General features: G+C 38.7%; 1 protein-coding gene across 4 annotated transcripts in view; it reads right to left on the bottom strand.

Annotated features, from left to right (window-relative positions):
- The window catches only part of PCDH11X (protocadherin 11 X-linked), a 516609-nt gene extending 496459 nt beyond the window's left edge, over positions 1-20150 (bottom strand). For all 4 annotated transcript variants that reach the window (XM_072877252.1, XM_072877254.1, XM_072877255.1 and 1 more), the window contains exon 1: positions 19545-20150. The gene's annotated coding sequence lies outside the window, so the exon portion shown is untranslated. The remainder of the gene's footprint in view (positions 1-19544) is intronic.
- Between the last annotated feature and the right edge of the window lie 516 nt (positions 20151-20666).

Genomic DNA, 20666 nt, shown 5'->3' with positions numbered 1-20666 from the left:
AATCGTTCAAGTTGGAAGGGTCCTTGAAAGGGCTGTAGTCCAATCTCCCTGCGCAGATATGTGTCAGTGCTGAATTCAGACCAGATTGCTTCAGGCTCTGGCCAGTTGGATCTTGAAAGGACAGAGATTTTACAGTGTTTCTGGGCAACCTGCTCCGCTGTCTTTATTAAGACAGTGGTAAATATACATTCCAGGAGTGAACAGAAATGAGTAATAAATGACTTGCAAGAAAATTTGAGTATTGTTTTGAGCAATTTGTTGGCTTTTTTCCCCCCCTTAGGGGTTCAAAGACTCATTTACTCTATTACACATACATGTTTCAGAACCATACAGTCATGCTGGTAACTAGTAGTTGAGAACAATGATCACCAAAAAAATTGTTAGTGATTACACATGGGTGACACTTATGCAATCATTATACTGGTCGCCAGGTTGAACAACAATCTGTATGCATACTTAATATGCAGACACCTTATAAATAGCTAATAAATGATTAAATGAAATTGCTGTTTTCATAATGAATTAGTACAAGATCTGTTGTACATAATGTTTGGAATATTTAAGTGGTTTAACATACTCCAGTTATAAGTACTCTGCAGCTGGCTGTTACAACACAGATTCATCACTTAAGTATTTTTAAATTGTTTATATGTGTCATTACAATATGCCAGAACTTGTATAATTTTTTTTAAATCATTTGTAATTACTGGAGTCAAACCACAGGCCAGTTCTCTGAAGGAAAAAAAAAACCCAAAACCAATGGTTCCCTCTTTGGGCAGAATGGAACAGAGCAGAAATGGGGGCTTGATTTGCATCACACTTGAATATAAACTGCAACAGCTGCTGCATTTGATCAAGACAAAATTTCTTTACTCAGATCTCATTCTGGGAAGCAAAATGTCATTTTTTCTAAATCGGTTGTGAAGCTGAGCCTGGTTACGTAATGTACACTCTTCCCAACTTTCCAGCATGCTGTATTTGCCCAAGACAGACTTGGATCATGTACAAATTTTGTTCTGAATCTCCAGTAATTCTCCCACAAATTTCCAGTGCCTATGGAGTTACAATGTGCTCAGTGCTACAGACCAACGTTACAAACACTTGAAGGGTAAACGGAAAATTTTGGCTGCTCCAAGATCATTCTTTTCCAAGCTGAGGGATCCTTACATACGGATCTGTGTGATTTAACCTCTGAACATTTTAAAACCTTGCACTAAGCATCTCTCCTTGTATTCCATGAAGAGGACATTATGGAAGAGGGTAATCAAAATATATTTTCCATATTTCATATTGAATCTGTGAGCAAAATGCATGCACCTATGTTCTGTTGCAATCAATCTGTCAGAATCTGCACAGAACACAAGATACTGTATACTCTGGAAGTGTATGTCATTTGCTATCTGAACAAACAGATGAAGAAAAGTGAAACAACACCGGTTTTATCAGGCGAGGTAATATTTATGTCACACTGATAGTTGACACACTAATCAGAACGGTAAAAACCCTTAAGAAAAAGAAAAGAATAAACTGTCTCTTAACATCATACTAAAAACCTTATCTTTATAGAAAAGCTCTGCGACTATCAAAAAAGTATCACTGGCAGTCCAAGTCAGTCCCTACATAAAGTGATAGTTTATACAACTGGGAACAGAGCAATTTCTAATGAAAATAAATGCACAGAGTTAAATGGCATTTTACCAACTCCGTGGACAACAATGTGTATAGTATATACAGTATTCTCTTTCTAGGTGCACTGAAGCATGACAAACGTGCATTATTTTACATAGATACAATTTCACACACAAATTGTCATCACTCTGGTTCTTCAACCATTATTAGAGTGAGACAAGTTTACTCAGGGTTGAGTTGAGTCTCTGAGTTTTATACCCACCTCTCCTTTTCTACAGTTTCATCACATTTTGCCTGAAAATAAGCTGGAAGGGCAGTGTCTTGCATCTCATTTCCCTTCAGCAAATTTCCACACCAGTCACAGGACACCATTTAACTCACGGTCCCCTTGCTACTTTTAAAATAAAGACATACCAATGAAAAATACCTGAATATTCAGTAAGCTGAATATTGAAGAAACTGTAGACTTCTGCTGTATTAAAAACAAGTCTATTTTATTGAATTACCATGCACTCCCTTTACAGAAATGAAATTGAATGGGTGTAAGTTTGGGTAACCTTTTCTGAAGATCTTTAACAGTAGGATTCATATTCTATAAAATTGCAAACATGTCACATAGCTACTAAACAAGCCTTTCATCTTAAGGCATGTTGGTGTCATTGGGTAGGATTTTTGTAAACTTTAAGGCTCCCAAGGAGAATTCTTACCAAAATAATTTGCCCCTTTGAATTTTATACACAGCAAATACTGTGTATAAAAGTAGTGCACCCCTCACATAACTTTTCTCTCTAGTAAAAATCCAGTAGTCTTCTGTGTTAGAATAACTACTGCTATCTTATGCTTTGGTAAAAGTATCCCATTTGTCCCACAACACTAATAAATCCTTTGATGTTGCCATAAGCAAACGATCAGTCAAAACCAGACTGAATCATAACATCAGCTTCCCCAAAAACATAGTTTCAAAGAAAAGAACTAATTTGACGACTTCCATGGTTTCTCTGTTCAGCCATTCAGTTTGAAGCTATTCAACTCTGCACTTTTGCTTTTGCCTGTTAAGCACTCTGCATTAGAACCATCCATTTTATCTGAACATTTTAGCATTTTCCTTCAGCACTTGGGTGCTTCTCCATGAGAATTTAATGTTTCGCCTTGGTTCTTGTTCTCTGCTAGCTTGGCAAAACGGCTCAGGCTTTTTGATATTTTTCTCAGTACTTCAGTGTCTTGCCTCAAAGCTTCTCTTTATTGCGAGGCTCCAATGCCATAGTTTCTTTGAACACTTTCCCTTCATCCTGGCACTTTGCCTTGGTATTGCAGCATACTCATCTCAGTACTTTGGTGTTCCAACCATGTCCTTCTACAACCATGTCTTCATGTCTATGAAATTTTCCTCTAGGACTCTGCTCTAATTCTTTCCTACGTAGTTGGTTCTTTTCAGCTCCGTTGTAAATTTGCCAGGCTTAAGGCAGGGTCTGACATATCTTAGACAGTGGCATAACACACTGCTCCTAGGTAACCCAATGTACTCTGCTCCATCCCTCCTCTCCACCCAAAATAAAATGAACAAAAACTCATTAATGAATGTTCATCAGCTCCCGACACCGAAAGTTAATGCAGTGAGGTTTGCCCAGTTTATTTTCTTTTTCTTATTCTGATACATCAGAATGTGTACGATGTTTTTCTGCATTTTCAGTCAGAAAACACTAATAGGAGAATGACATCAAGCTTCAGTTCTTTCCCAGTATATCAGAGTCTAATGTTTCTTAGTGTTGGTGCTTTCTTTTGGAAAGAAATGATCATGTAGAATTCCAAATTTCAGTATACCAACTCTTCCTGGATAAGTGTCAAATTCATACTTACTGTTTCATGACAAAAATATACTAATAAGTATTCATTTACCAATCTTTTTCCAAAGTTTGCCACTTCACTGAGCAATACATGCAAAGGTTAATACATTAGACATTCTCAAAAGCAAAGCAAGCAGCTCTTAAACATTGAAAATATTTTGTTTCATTAAATACACTAAGCTGAATTTTTATATATGTCTGAAAAACAAAGATACTGTAACTTTGAGTGACATATGATAGATACAATCCACGGTTTTTATAAGTCAGCATAGCTCAACAGACATCAATCAAGATGTGCACATTTATATAGCTGTAAAAAAGTCTTATACATATATGAATGTTTACTTACTGTAAATATATTCAGCTCTCTTAACACTGAATTTATTTTTGTAGAAAAAAAAAAATCCAAAATTACAGATTCCTTCCTATAAATAGTTCTTCAAAAAAAACAGTGACAGGTTTGGGTTTGGTTTTTTTCCCCTCATCTCAGTGATCTGTTAGAGTTCTATCCGTAACATGCTGGTCAGTAAGATGAAATAATTACATCAAGATCCCATCACAAGCCATCCAACTTTTAAATCTTACTCTTCAGTAAGTGCTGTGCAAGAGAAGGAAAAAATACAAACTAGCAATGAACAACATTCTTATCAGAGTCCTCATCATGTCCTGAAAGCAGCAGGATTTTGAGATAATGGCAGCATGCAGCTATTTACAACTTGTTAACACTGGGCTCTGAGAGCCAAACTGTCTGTGCACTAGCTGGCATTTTTCCTAAAATCTTGCAAGCCTTTGTGAAGGAAATAGTCACAGGATTTCAAGTCATCTTTTGGAACCTATTGCTTTCATAACAAGAAATGTTCCTTTTAGGGCCCATATCTGTGGAAAAGTAGGAGTCAGCAGGAGACAAACAGGCACAGAAAGGTAGTAGTGGAGAGTGCATACATGAAAACTGGCAAAATGCTTTCCAGTCATCTAGAGAAATGGCAGTCCAAATGTAAAGAACATAAGATCTAACGAGTTGCAACACTGCTTTTTTAGACACACCCAAACACAATGCCACTAGAAAAGATGTCACAAGACCCTTCCGTTAATCTTCCACCAACAGGCTACAGGACAAAAATGATTCTACACAAACGAGTACATTTCTTTACGTTTTGTGATATTTCAGTCTTAAGCTAGAGCAGACTTGATGTCCTTATTCTTGTCCTGATCTACCTTCATGGTTAGTCACACTGTTACAAATGCCGTGACTGAAGGCTGCTCAAGAGGATTCTGCACATGGGTATTTCAGGTCAGAGATGAATTTTAGTGGGAATGCTTAATGAAGAAGCTTGGTCAAAACCTGTAAGCCCAATGTTTAGCTCAGATCACGGACATAAGTTATGACTTTTATGACCACAGCATGTCCATGCATATACATAAGAAACACACACATACGCTTTTAATTAAAAAAAAAAAAAAAAAAAAAAGCACACACATCTTGGAAAAATACCTAGTGGCAGGTAATCTTTAAAAAATAGTAAGAACAGTCAGCAGAAGTATCAATCCTCTTGGTATCACAGTGATTTTATTTTGGAGTCCTGAATGTATGACAGTAAGACCAGATCCACAGTCATGTACTGAACTGGTAAAATCATGTCGTGAATGGCAGCGTCAGCTGAAATACATACTATTCATAATGATAAGGCACTGTGAATACAGCAGTTTGTTATGCGTATTATTGGCAAAGGGTGTGACCTCTTGGAAAGCTGAATGAATGCGAAACTACTGTTGTTATGTTCAACAGATGCGGTTAGGACACAGTTCACGTTTTGTTGTTATCCAAGTTTTCAGTACATTTGTGCTTCATTGAAGAGTTACACCAACAAAACAAAACTGATGCCAAAATTCACCCGAACTACAAACAAACTGTCTTCTTCATGGCAGATCTAGAGCTTTCTGAAGAAGCAGGAGATATTATCTACAAGAAAATGTTCAGAGTAATCTTAGATGACCAATTTAAAAGTTTGAAGCAAGATTTTTTGATGAATTAGTTTAGAAATATTTATCTGCATTTTATCTGTTAGCAGTATATTTGAAACTGTTCCCTTCACTGCATCTGTAATACTTCAGAAGAAAAAAACAAGGATTAAACAAACTGTTTCATGACAAATTATGAGTTTTTACTAGCATGCTGCTGGTTCAGTCAAGCTTGAGTGAGTAATCAAGGGTATGAAGTGCTTCATGGAAAGGCAAGCCTTTTAGCAGTCCTGTGCTGTCACTTTTTGATTTACCAAAAAAAGTAACTCACCAGACGATTGAGCTGTTTTTTTGGAATTTATTTATTCAATCTACAGACCTTTCATTAATTCATTTTTATTTAATTTAGAAAATCAGATTTTCAACATAAGGCCCTCCAAGTTGATTAACTATGCAGTAAGGATTTTTTCTTCCACTCTAATGCTTTTTCTAATCTAGAATAAAGGAAATATGAGTCTTGGGCTTCTTCCCTTCAAATTCAGATCAATGCTCTCTTACCTATAAAATTCTCCAAACAAAATAGTGAAACGCATCTCATCTTGCAAACAGACTTACTTTTAATTGTACTTTGCATTTCATTACATAATGCAGCAGTACAGACCATTTAAAGAGAAACAGCTTTTTGGTTTGTAAATCATCTTCAGGATTTCTGCTTCAGAAGAAGCAGAACAGACAACTCATATTCATCTTCTCTTTAATGACTACTCCCAATAGAATGTTTACAGCTTTTTTAACCTGTAACTCTGAGGAATCTCTCAAGACATTCATTAAAAACTTGAACAGGATTTTCTTCTCTTACAACAAACAATACTCTGGTAATACCTTCTAATAATGAACACATTCCAAGGGAAATTGAAAATCTGTGATTTCCCTATGGTTATACAGCCCGTACGTATTATCTATGATGGTAACTATACATTTAAATTACACTATCTTGCCTAGCTATGATTGCAATGAACTACCTTTTGAGAATTTTTTATGGTGATTAAAATAAGGGAAGGATCAGAACACCTATTTGGGTTCTGAGTTTGTGGATACTGTCTTATATTTGCATAAAACTATTTTATTGTAGTTGCACCAATGCAAAACCAAACAGAATCTGTTCATAGATATGTGCCTTATTCAGAACATGTAATATGAAGTTTCTACAATGAACACTTGTAATATCTTAATAGAGACAGCCTGGATTAGCATTAGAATAGTGTAAGTAGCTCACTTTATAACCAAAGCTGACCATGTATTGTTCCGTGTCCTATTCCTGATCATCAGTCAAGGAATAGCTTTTGCTGAATTATCACCAGTTCACACTGGTTCATCAGGGCATTTCTTTTATTATGATTTGTCTCATAAAATAGCCCATTCCTGAATACAAGATGGAAAAAAAGTCATTGGTAAATGTTCCCAGTCGATGGCAAAAATAGAAAACCTAAATGATAAAGAGTAACTGAAAACCAGTTCATCCCCTCCTCCACACAGTGAAAAAAAAAAGGCAAAAATTATTTTCTGCTGGAGATGACTAATTATATTGGCATTTTTATATTCAGCACCATCAGGGTTGATCATCTCAAAGCAAGCCTAAGCCCCATGTCTAAAATACATGCTAACAAGAATGAAGTGAATGTTACAGCTCTCTTTCTATGGCATACACTTTTTTCTATGGATATTCTGCATATTTAGGAAATTCTACAACATCCTGTAGATCAGCAGTTTATTATATAAATTTCCTAGTGATGGAAAGAAAAACAGTCCCTACGTAGGGTACCTCCTGGAACTCAGGGAAACTTTGATTTAGCTTCTTGGCCTACCAAAGATTTCCCTGTATACCATCTGCTCTTTTCACTTATTTAAAATCCACATCTGCAGGGTTCTGAAAATATCAGACTGAGAGTGTCTAGTGGTACAAATGCAATACAGCCTTTTACACGCATTCATTAAGATAAACAAATAATTAGGATAAGAGGCTTTCCTCGATGTAATCTGAAGGAAACAGTCCATCATTGTGGAACAACTATGTTTAATGACCAAGCAACTACAAATAAACTGCAAACAGCGGAGATTTATTGAAACATTTTAGTAACACCTAAGTCTTTTTCGAGGGAAAGAAAGTGTTCTTGTTCAGACAGCAGAAACAGAATGGATAGTGAAATGGTACAGCAAGAGCCAAGGATGGAAAATACTGAATACATTCAGGATTCTGCTGAGCTGTTAAAATTGGCCCAAATAAACCAACACAAACCCATGGAAGTGATTTTAACCTAAATTTCAGTTAAATTCAGCATATGCAGTATTATGATCCTTTTAGACATTTTAAAAACATACCAATGACATCGTGTTATACAGACAGCATGGAAAATAAGTGAAAGTACCTGAAACGAAGAAATAGTCTAATCTAGCTTTAACAACAACAAGAAGTCATGAAATGCTAGTTCAGACTCAGGCACCTTCATCACTACTTTGCAGTGCACAATTTTTGTTTGACTGCCTGCTTTGACAAATAATTCCATGATGAAACAAAGAACAAATTAGAGCTTCTCTAACAGTAAAGATCCTTTTTAGAGAATTTTTAAGAACCTTGGTTTCATTTACAGTGGTCTTATCTTATGAAAGTACTTACATTTCTGTCCATAAAAATATTGTCTATTCTCAACCGTATCTTATTCTCTTATCCACACAGTCCATACATTGTTGTGTCCCTCTCTAGAAACTGCTTTTCTTGCATTTTTGTAGGGAACCTGTCAATCAGTCTCCAGACACTCCTGTAGTAAAGAGCACTAAACTACCAACATGAAGCATCAGCAGAACACTCTTCACAAATACAAACAAAATTACTCTCCACCTAATGTGTCCACTCCAGAAAACCCGCAGGAAAAACTGAATTAACAAGTTTGTCTTAGAGCTCTGAATGTCAACGAGCAGGTCTTGCAGGACTAAGGGAAAAGAATCAGGCTCAGGTTTTCTTGCCCTCAGCCTCAGCTGAGGCTTCTGCTTTCCAGTCGGTTTCTACAGAAGAACAAAAATGTACAGCAGGTCTTCCTCAGAAAGATAAAGGAAACTAAAAAGCGTTTCATAGATCAAAAGCAGTACTTTAAACTGTATTCAGAACAGCACTGTGCAAAGACAGTGAATATATGACTTGTTGAAGTGGCAGCCTGTCTATATAACCTCAGTTCAAGGAGGCCTCCAAAAATTACACCAAATAGCAAACACTGAGACAGGAACAGCAAACAATGTTGAGATCCAAATCCAAGAACAAAAATAACAGCTCTCTCCTCTTCACTAGCAGGTTCCTCTTCCTGTCCTGTTCCTCACTGCTTCACTACTCCTTGAACAACCAGAACAGCAAGGACATAGTAAGCTCCTGAATTTGAGCAAAAAATCACATCAAGACAAAGCGAAAGGGTATGACCTATATAGAGGAGTCAACATCTTTTTCATAGAACCACAGAGAAATTCAGATTGGAAGACATGTCTGGAGATGCTGTCTAGCCAAACCTGTTTAAAGTTTCTGAGTTACGTTAGGTTGCTTAAGGCCTTAGGTCAAGCTTTAAAAATTTCCAAGGATTCTTCTGAATATTAAGTGAACATTTTTGTAGTATGCAAAAAGGAGAAAACACTTCAAGTATTTCTTTTGATTTACTACCAAGATTATCTTAAGTGCTTGCAGCTTCATATATTCACACTTTTTATCACTAGGAAACTCAGATGAATACACAGTTTAGGTTTGGAAAAATAGAAAATGGCAAAGAATCTAGTGCAAATTACCATGCATGACCCAGCCTGAAATCACACTGATGTCAAGGACATCAGGCAACTCTTCGTATTGACAGAAATATGTAACTATAACTAGGGCTCCCATTTATAGGATCCTTCATAAAACTGAGTAGGATCTCCAAAACCTGAGAAAGAAATTAGCTGTTGCCAACCCACAAAGGATTTGACATGTTTCTCCCTCCAAAACAGTTACAGCTGAGGTTGTAAGAACTACATCAGTCAAAGCTGTATGTATTAAAAGAAAAGAAAAGGAGGAAAATCTGCCGTAAGTGTGGTTCACAAAATGATGGATGGCATCCTTAATCTGTTCATATGGATCACAAAATAGTCTATTAAAAATTATAATTCCCTCAGCGATCAGACTAAGAAATATCCGAGCATATCTAACTTTTGTGAGGCTCATCAACAGGTATTTTACTACAACAGTAACTTACTGAAGCTGTTTCCAAGAGTATTTTGAAATTTCATCATTTCAACTTCACTGTCCCTTAGAGGTTCCCTACACTTTGTCTTCCCCATCAGAGATATTTGTAATGTTACAGTGTTACATATTTATTCTATATACGTATAACCACATATACAGCAGTTGAAGAGATGCCCTAACCAGGTTATCACTTCAATCACTGAAGCATCCCAGATTTTTCAGAAAATCGTTTCTGTTGGTTGATTAATATCTCCATCAACCACTATCTCGCAGTTCAGCAGATCAGCAGTGATGACTTTTGCTTCAGCAATGACTAAATCAAGACATAGATCCAATACTCTGAAGTGACTGAATTTTCCGAATTTAGTTAATCTTGCAATAGCCATACTATACCACCTGCCAGCCTCATCTAAATCACTTACTCTAAACCTTTTTCCAATGATTTCTTTCAAGCTTTTTTAGCATTTATAATACAATAAAACCTAAAAGTACCGTACCTGCCAAAATGAATTACACATAAGGAACTGAGACTGTACACATTTTTTGCAGACTGGTGTTTAACTGTTTTTGATTCAGACATTATTTTTTAAATACTCATTTTCCATAAGCGCAGTACAATGAAAATACAAACGTTGACATTAAGGGGACTCATAACAAATGGCACTTATATGAAGCCAGATTAAGCTTTCATCAGACTTAACAGGAAAATATTCTGGGTTGTAATATTTTCCTACTGATGTTAAACAACAAACAAAATCTAAAACCTGCCTTAAGTTAGCAAGATTAAAAAAAAATCAAAAGAAAGCAGCTACCGAACAAATTGCATAACACAGTATATAAAGCTAAGCAGTCCCAAATAGCAATAATATTTTGTTAATTAAGATTTTTTGGTAATTTAAAAATACCCTACACAGTGATTCCAAAGAGAATCTCAAACACGGAGCCAAATTCCGTTCATATTGTTAGAAACTTCTTACTGAATTTGAGCTGTGTAATGCAATACAATCACAAAAAAAGACTGTCCTATCACAACAAATGTACCAGCATATTTACCTTTTTCTCCAGCTTAATGGATAGTACAATGGATTTCAGGTTTAATTCACCATTCTATAATGAATAAAAATAAACCATTTTTATCATAAATTCAGGCAAATTTCAGTCAGTTCTTTTCCTTTTACTAAACTCTTCCTCCAGTGTTTTAACTTCTGTTTATTGTCTCAGTTTGACTGGATTTTAAAGTTTAGATGAACAGAAAGTAAAAAAGATTCTCTTTTTCTGACTGGGATTCATGCTTAGTGTGATTGTCTTAAAATATAACTGGGTCTTTTTCCAGTGCTGAAGGTTCAACTCAGTAACAGTTAGTTAATTGTACCGGCTGGTTGATGCTTAACCATATCTGTTTGATGGGCCACAAAATACAGAATGTTAAAGAAGAAGTAATAGGCCCCAACTCAACCCATGTCATGATACTGTACAGCCTTACTATAATAGATTTACTTCTCTGACAGCTTTTTCTAATTCTCCTGCTTCTCCTCTTCTCTAGTTAAGTAAAAACTGCTTGAATAAAATAAAATTGATAAAAAGGACACAATCATTCCTTTAAAAAGTTTATTTTGTGCAACTCTGGTAAAGACTGCAAGTTTTTAGCTTAAGTTAATAGTTTGCTTTTAGGGTTTTGATAATCATCCTTGAGTTCCACCATATATTGAATATTGGATGTGACTAGTTTTAATGTCCCTAATATTCAAAGAAATGTAAGAAAACATGGATGAGGTACAAACTGTTACTGTAAGCAGTCTTTAACAAAAATGGTACCATTTGCAAAAACACTTAAGAGATTTCTGAAAGCAGACAAGCTTTAGGCTCTTCCAGAGTCCCACTCACTTTGAAAATGGGACTTGTACACCCAAACTATGGAAGTCCTTTTGGAAATATTAGTCCTGCCTCAGTTGCATGATAAAAATTGATAGTTTACTGCTTTTCAACTTCAATTATCAAAGTTAATTCAAAGACACAGTGTTTCCAAAGAACCTAAAGAAACTCAGTTTCGGTATCATTGAAGAGGAACATGATTTCTTTATTATTTTATACTTGTTTCCTCATTGTTGTAAAAAGGAGGTTAACAAGCTTTCCCCTGCATGTTAAAATGACGCTTCTATTTCTATTAGAAAATATCCTTCCACTCTAGAATATTACACTCTAATAAACAATTCAGTCGAATTTAAAAAGTGAGAAGGAGTGGGCACCATGTAAATTCAATTTTCTTCATTTTCAGGGACTTTAATTAAAGTTTCATTTCATTCATTGAAACATTCAAAAGTGACACAGGCAACACCCAAACTCTTCAGAGAGTCATTGGTATTTAGTCACTAAGAATGCCCCTTCCTTTAGCACACAAGCTTCAGACTGTTCGGTGACGCTCATGGCTCAATACCGACACAGTACTACAGCCAGAAGACATTACTGGTTCATTTCTCATCAGAAGGCTATCGATGTCCGACACATCCTAACCTTATTCCTCAGCTAAGAAAACAGCAGTTTCTGACCACACACACCAGTGATACATTTCTTTGACACAGACTATTAATGTCTTTGCTTTCTGACTCACGTTCACTTTTTGTAAAGTGGTCAACTTTTTTTCCCCAATGTGCCCAATGTCTTTGTAGCTTGAAACACCTTGAGTTAATGTTCTGTGAACTCATCTCAAACATACTTTGTATTATGCTTTAGGGTACTTTCAGAGCAGTTCTTGAAAATAGTTTTCTTTGTATATGTAGATAAAGCTAAACTCTGAAAGATATAAACTAACTGATACTTGACTGAATATATTGTCAATAAATAAATAAATATAACTGGTGGCCCACAATTCTGTAGCCTTTTGAAGAGGTATTTTAAAGACATTTTTTGGTAAGAAAGCATACTTTATGGTGTTCTCCTAGATGTACTGTTTTTTTAAAGAGCTTATATATGAAAAACGAGAGGGTGGGGGAAGAATATGTGAATACCAAAAATGTTACAGTAGTTCTATTTTGTACTCATCGTTATTCCAGATTGATTATACACAATTAAAATACACTTATTTTCCAGTACCTAAGGTCCCTTCTATAACTTTCATTCCTCAGATTTAACTAATGCCATAAACAATTACACAAGTACACATATGTGATTTTTTTCCTCAAGTTTATGGTGGAATCACAGAAGATAAAGTCATAATACCTGCTACTTCAGCTGCTATTTGGCCAGAGGAAAAGGCCATTCTCAATTATCTTAGAAAACTATAACAAACTAACTAGGACAACAAACCCCTTGATTTACCTTATATCCAGTTTTCTTTAATAACTCATAAAATTACAGATCTCCTGAACATGAATTTTAAAAAGAATTCTCTGATAATTAGACACGAACATACACTTGTCTGACAAGCACTTAACTGATGTCCTGTAGTAGAGTCCCGATTACAGGAAACTATTATGAAACCCTTAGCTGGAATCCATTCATTCTGGTGAAGCCTCACGTGCAGACACGGCAGGGAGATGAACAGAAAATTAATTTTATGCATTTCATTCCCATGTTTCATCCCCAAAATTATTACTGTGTTGCCCTGCATTCTAGATCTTAATTTACAACACATTGCCACATACGTTTTCCAAGGCTCAATGAAATGACTGACAAAGTAAAGCATTACTCCATTTAATGATAGCTTTAGTTTCGTGCCCTATATCTTGCATATATTTATAAATTACTGGCAGCAACTATAATCTGAACAAACTACTACAGTCAGGTCCCAAATTATTTGAGTCCAGAGTTATATATGCACATTACAGTTCCTATTAAGTCACCATTTAATGAAGTTTCAAAACTAGAGTTCCTCTGCACTTTTCTTTAGGGAATGCTGTGGCATACCCTTTGGCTCTTTAACATTGACAGGTCTAGGTCTTTCATCATCAGCATCATACAAGTCCTAAGAAAATCTCTTTCCAACTTGTGACTCCAACCTGCACCTTGACATAATGCTTCCTGTTGAAGCTACACTCCATTTCAGGAGGAAGACTACTAAGTGAAACCAATAATCCAGGTAACCGTGTGCCTGTCGGGACACACGCTTTCATACTTGTTTGTCAAAAGATAGGAAGATACATATTTTTATAATTACAAAAGCAATCGCAAAATCTGCATAAATGACTGAACATGAATTTAAACTATGACTTCCATTAGCAGAGATAAAACCCAGTTCCGCCTCAAAGTCACAAAACTTCCTTTCTCGGGACTATCAAAAAATGTGACCTTCTAATGAAATCTGAGTTAGAGGCTAAAGGCAGGCAGCTGACTTTTTTATAGCTGTTCCCTACACTACATTTTAAAGGAACCTGCAGCTCTGTCATCCCCCAAATATTTTTCACTTTTCTTTTGGTGGGCACGTATGCATCTTATGTGCCAGGGACTAAGGCTGGAATCAAGACTGTATGTGGCTTTAGTGTGCCCACGTATGTGATCGTAGATCCAGTAGATCATAGGTTTCCGTACATACACATTTATTTATTTAACAAGACAGGACAGAGTAGTAACAATGATGGCGTAAGTGGCTGGTTAAATGAAATATGCTGTGCCTAAAGCATTCCAAACTTTTACTTGTTTGTTTGGTTTTTTTTCCCCTTTAGCTTGTATTTCCTGCTGCTTCAGTAGACAGCATAAAGCGCACATAATTACTAATGAAATTCTTGCAAAAATAATAAAACTGTGTCCTTAAGGATGTAACAGATAAACACTGATACACAAACAGCCTACATCACCAGTGACATCTTATTTCTAGACCAGCTTGGAGGAAGAAAATCATCCCCAAAACAACCATATCAAATCAAAGTAGTACACAATGCAAGATGTTCCCCTGGCAGGAGAACGAAGCAGGCAAAGTTTCTTAGCACAGTGAACTGCCATATTAAACCCCACAGTGATGGGTTTTAAATACAGTGGGCCACCTCTGTTTATAATTTCGCTATTGAATTTGGAAGTCTCCAACAATTTCAACGTTCATCTGTCTCTCTGAGAACATATTTGGCTCTCTGCTGATCTGGTTATGTAGGTTCCCTTGAAATGATACAATTCTTGTAGAGTCTATCGCAACAGAAATGAAGGAAAACAACAGGCATTTAAAAAGAACTTCCCTGAAAAGTTAGTAAAGCACTTGCTGTTAAACAAGCTAAGTTCTGCCATCCTTGCGAGCAAAACTCCTCTACAGCAATGCCTTCTCTACCACATTAACATACTGAACTCCTAAACAAATGGCAGAAGTTAAAGTATGTACGTTATGGAATGCAAGAAGCAGTTTGAAGGGCCTGCCCCGATAGGAATTATTTCACAGACTGCAGGAAGCTTTGGCTCGGGCCATGTTGGATCAAGAAGGCTAAATCTTACGTAAGCTATGGGAAAACATTTATTTTCTAAGCGTATCTGAAATAAAGTAATCTTCAACAGGATATTTATTAAAGGCAATGACAAAAGACTTCAGATAAAAAGAATGCTTAATTATGACACAGTTACAGAAAACCCTTTACATTTCCTTATTTACTGTCAAAACTACCGTGATTTGATTGTATCTACAGACTTAATTCCACAATCTTTTTTATCTGTAGTCTGATTTTTACAGTTTCTTTCCCTGGACCTTCATGAAACCTCCCATGCAAGTGTGGTGGGTTTGGTGGGGTTTTTTCATTCAAATATGAAATCTTACTGCATGATGGTGAAAATATTCATTTTCCTTATTTGGAAACAGGAATTTTTTTCAAAAAAGTTTTTTGAAAATTAAAAAAATACATATATTTATATATATATATATATAAAATTCACTTGTGCCAGAGGTGGTAAATCCTATTATTAAGACTCAAAATGTATTTTCCACTAATCCCACTCTTATTCACAGTATAACACCTTAAAGACAAATTTAAGGACAGTTTAAACTCCTCTTTCAGTGGAGCTTTTAAATGTGCAAAAGCTATAGAAGCTTTTATGCTTCCTGGCAAGTCACTCTACTAATTCAGAGACCGTAATTGAAAAAGACTGTTTTAAAGCTATTTTCCTTTCTTTACCATTGGATAATGAGAATGGGAGTCTCCCCACAGACCTTAAGGGATAATCAAATTCCCATTTCCACCCTAAATTTCCTGCTTCATATTACTTGCCTGTATATTTGCAAGGAGCATGAATTTTCAGGAGACCCAAGGAAGATACGGTCACCACTACTTCACTGCACTGAAGACAGACAGCTGTTACAAATTTCCTCTCAGTGATCTCATTGCAGAAAGAGGTAGTGGGGACAGAAGACTATTAATCTCCCTTACGAGTTTTTATTTAAATGACAAAACTTTCATTCAAACAATACTCATTTATTTCATCCAATCCCAAATACCTGGAATACAGCAAGCTGTGTCTTGAACCTACTGCTTGAACATAGGTACTGTATAGCACGTGCAACTGTAACGGTGAATCCACATGTATTTTTAATGCTAGTCTTTTAACTTCTAACCTGAGATACGCACAAAGTTATTATAAGCATTCACATACTTTGTGTGCACAGATGAAGCAACTTCTTCACTGTTAGAAGATAGCTATCTAACTGAGAGAGGCAATTGTGAAAGACTGGAGGATGCTTGAGAAGAAGGGGTTCTGTTTAAGTGTACACTGACCATTAGTCCCACTGGCTGTCCCCCGACGGAAAGCGTGATGACCCCAACGGCTGTTCTCGGGTGGACTACCTGGTGAGTGCTTTAGCAGCAGCGTCCCCCAAATGCTTTTAACACCTGTGTCAGTCAACCAACATTATGCAGGAATGTATAGTTCTTTTTAGCTTATAGAAAGGATAACTTCACTGGTTAAGGTACGAGGTTTGGGGTTTTGTTTTGTTGTTCCTGTAACTTAACCCTCAAAAGAACTAACTGGAATAATGCCAAAGGCATTAGTTGTAATGCAACCTAACACTGAACCATTAAACTGAGATCTGACGAATTCCTGTTTGGAGCCAGTGCTCTTGTCCTTTAAGAACAGCCCTACTGCCTGCTTAGCCATCACAGGCTCCTTGAGAACCCACGTATAAACACTCACCTGGATCCACAAGAGGCTTTCCAAATCTGAAGGGATCTTTTTTTTTCCTTTTTGTCTCAACATTTTTCAGGCAGGTGTTATTTTCTACCAAGCTTTCTATAAATTCAACCTAACGGTGCTCTATTAGCAGATGCCAATTGTTACTATACTTCATTGCTTAGGGTATCTTTTTTTTTACTATATGAATGTGTTTAACTTAAGCTTAGAGCCTGTCTTTAAAACTAGCTGTTAAATTACTAAGCAAATGGGTGTTTTAATGGAAAGACTGACATACTCTTAACTATGGGAGTGTGAACGGCTCCAGTATAAGATTACTCAAGCCCATGTAGAATACAAATGCAATACAGGACCACAGGTTCAGATCTTTGATCTCCTTTTTTGCAGAGGCTGTGATGTATAAAGCCAATTCCACTGAGCAGACAGTACTACACTGAATATAAATTATCCTTTAACTGTAGCAAGGCTCACATTTAAAGAAATGCTGCAAGGATGAACAATGCAGCCATGAAGCAGAGTTCTTCTGTAGCAAAAATACAGACCAAGATCTGCATGGATAACCATGGTTTCGAAAGACAAATTTTTCCTCAGCTGTTATTTGATAAAAAATAGAGTCCAATCTGGAACATTTGTACATACAGAAGTACAATTAAAGCGCACTGCTTGCTCTTTCTATTAAAAAAGTGAGCTAGGAATACTTGCTTGATTTTCCAGATTAAGCATCATTCCCCTAAGAAGCATAACAAATGATTTTACAATGTGGAAACCAAGAGTCTCAACTGAATATGGCTTGAAATTTAAACACATCTTTTCCAGATATCTCTTTAGAGGAAGAACCTTCTGCCTACTGAGCTAACACTAAGCTCCCTGGAGTTTAGCCATGAATATTCTAAACCCATCTCTTGCAATTCACTAAAAGTCATCTTTTGCCAAAATAAAATGCTTAAGAAGAATTCAATACGCTTACGCTGCTTTTCTTCATTTTATTCAAAATAAGTGTTTCCGTCTCAACTTCATGCCAAATATACAGCAGGAGAGGGACTGAACTGTGGAGCTATTACCTCAGATTTTGTACTCAACTCAAATGGGAAAACAAATTACTTCTGAGAACGTCAGATGTTTTGTTTTGGGTTGTTCTACATAATTTTGTATTTAACCAGCTCCTTTGCAGTTACAGATACATACTCTTGAGTATTCTTACAGGAATTTCCTTGCTGCTTACATCAGTTATAACTTAGGTGGTTCTAAGAAATGGTTCTTTCCCACTCTGTGATGTTTATTTGTATGCCAACTTTGTTTGTGTGTCTGGAAATGTTAGTAAATAAATAACTTTTTTCCTTTCTTACCTCTTTTGACCTGTGTAATCGGACAGATCAATGCTACTTCCACTGCTGACAAGCAAAAAGTTGAAATTTATCTTTGGCTTAATCTTTTTGTTCTCTTTAGGTTTCCTTTCAGTAAGGCTTGCAGAAGGTGCTCTTTGTGGCTCAGTTCTCTATGCCAGAATAAAATTTAGCACAAAAAGAATGCAAGGGTGAGTTGATAATATCTACTGTCCTCAGCTCTGCTCTGGTTCAATAAACTTGAACATCTTCTCCCCTCCTTTGCCAATTGAGATAAGCAGCAACAATTACTCAAAATGTATTATCAACTCAAGCTCAGAAAGACAGGATCAGACGAGTCGACTCCACCTCTCTCAAGCTTAGTTTCTTTCAGTGTCCGAGAGGGGCAAAGAAGTCCCTGTTTGCCTCTTGACACACACCTCACTGCTACTTCTTACAGACAACTACGCCAAGGTTGCAAGAGGAAAATGAGACAAATCGTCTGCTTTCCAGATCGCCTACAAGGTCTCTGCTTGTGGCCAGCAGGCTGTAAGCGTTGTGCCATTACGGCAAAAGTCACGAATGAACCGTCCTTCTCTCCCCCAAACGATAACATTCTCTCCTTGCCTTTCTGTGTTCTCCTCTCTCCTTGCCTTTCTGTGGGCTCCATAGCTGAAACCAAGAATTCATTGGACATCACTGCAATGCCTCTAACCCATTCTAACTGCATCCAGAGCTTGAGAAAATTAAAATCTATTTCAGCTTGATCTGGTTTTCATCCCATCCCAGTACTCCACATACACAGCAACTTTAAGCTTACAGACATCCCTTCACGGTTCGAGAAAATCCTTCAATCAAAGAACTTCATTTACAATCCAGCATAGTTTTTGCTTTCTCGTCTCTCCACAGCAGCTAGGCATTTTGATGCAATCCTCATTTAATGCAATCTCCATTACAGGATTATGATCACATCAATACAATGTTCCATATGGTTTTTTTTTTTCCATCCCTCTCCCTCTCTCATTAATACCAGGCACTATATCTGCAAAAACACCAAATCAAGCAGGATGCTGGGATGCTCCAGGGAGGTAGCGGGGGGGTACGCATTCAACAAAATGCAACAGCCAATGCAAACTGCCCACCGGAGACTGAGACCGTAGATCTCCTCATTCCCGAGCTATGTGAGTTAGCTCACTGTCCGCGCTGTGAGCACAGACCATAAACGTGCTATGTTATCAGACTAGGAATAAATACATCTCTTGCGATCCCTTGTGAGCTCCATGTACTTTTCACAAGAGCAGACTTTCATTTTACTTGATCAGTTCCAGCCTGCTAATACTGTTCCGGATGAACTGCTGATGCTCTGCTGAAAGGGGATGCTGGACAAAAGATAGAACATAAAAGGATGCAAAAACCCCTCTTTTCCCCAAGCCCCCTTCTTACCTTCAGTGCCTTCTCTGCACAAGACGTCAATCTACATGGGCTCCTCAGCACATCATCAAGGCGTTTAGAGTAGCGAAGGCTGCCCCACTGCATGGAAGTTAGACCGCTTTGCAACAGCAAATCCTCGATCCAAAACACAAGCCGCTTCTTCCCATGCGGTGGGCCGAGCACGATTCGTAAGCGACTTCCACATAGGGAACAAAATTGTAAAAGAAAGGGGGGGGGGGGGGGAAGGTATCCTAACTTTTAGGTAAGCCTGAGTTTGTTTTATTTCTGTTGGGTTTAGCGAATTATTTGCCTCCGCAGCCGCCAAAGGACGGAGACGCAATCGCGCCCTGCAAGCCCGCACCGGTCCACGGCGGTCCTGCCGCGTAACCTAAGTTGCGCGGAGAGACTCTGAACTCCGTGCCGCGCCGCAGCGCAGCTCGGCAGACCTCCCCGCGCCGGGCGGCTGCGGGGAGCGGAGCGCCAGGTCCCCCCAGCGGGGAAGCCGCCGCCGCTGGGCGCTCGCCCGCCTCCCGGCGGGGCTGGCTGCTGGCCCGGCGCGGCCGCTGCGGCGCCCCTGGGGGCGCGGGCTGCGCTGCCGGCGGCGCCCCGGAGCCCGCGCTGTCCCGGCGGCGGCGGCGGCGGCGGCTCCGGCTCGGCTCTGCCGCGGCCGCCCGCGCCCCGCTCTGCCGCTGCCAGCCGGCCCTCCCCGCGGCTGACATCACCGCCAGGAGGAGGAGCGACACCGGGGATGCGAATAGCCGAGCCGAGGGGGGTTCCCCCTCCCGGAGCCGCCCTGCCTCTTCCTCGCGGAGAATCCCCCGAAAGCGGCGGCGTGGCCGCTCCGCCGCCTCGGCGGGGGGCGGCCCCAGTCCCCGCCGGCGCCCCCCGCCCCGCAGCACGGGCCCAGAGGGGCCGGCGCGGCTGCCGGGCGGGCGGCTCCCCGCGCTCCCCCGCCCGGCGCCGGGGCGGACGACCGGCCCTCGGGCCCGGGCGCGGAGCGGGGCGCAGCGCTCCCGGCTCGGGGTGGCCGGGCAGCCGGGCGCCGGCGGCTCGCTCCCGCCTCCCTCCGCCCGGGCTCCCCCGCCTGCACCAGCGCCGCGGCGGCGCGGGGGGAGATGAGGGAGCCCCCTCCGG

This window comes from Ciconia boyciana, chromosome 12, assembly GCF_034638445.1.
Source record: "Ciconia boyciana chromosome 12, ASM3463844v1, whole genome shotgun sequence".
NCBI classification, from domain to species: Eukaryota; Metazoa; Chordata; class Aves; order Ciconiiformes; family Ciconiidae; genus Ciconia; species Ciconia boyciana.
Note: the sequence above shows the minus strand (reverse complement) of the source record. Positions and strands in the feature narration are given on the sequence as shown.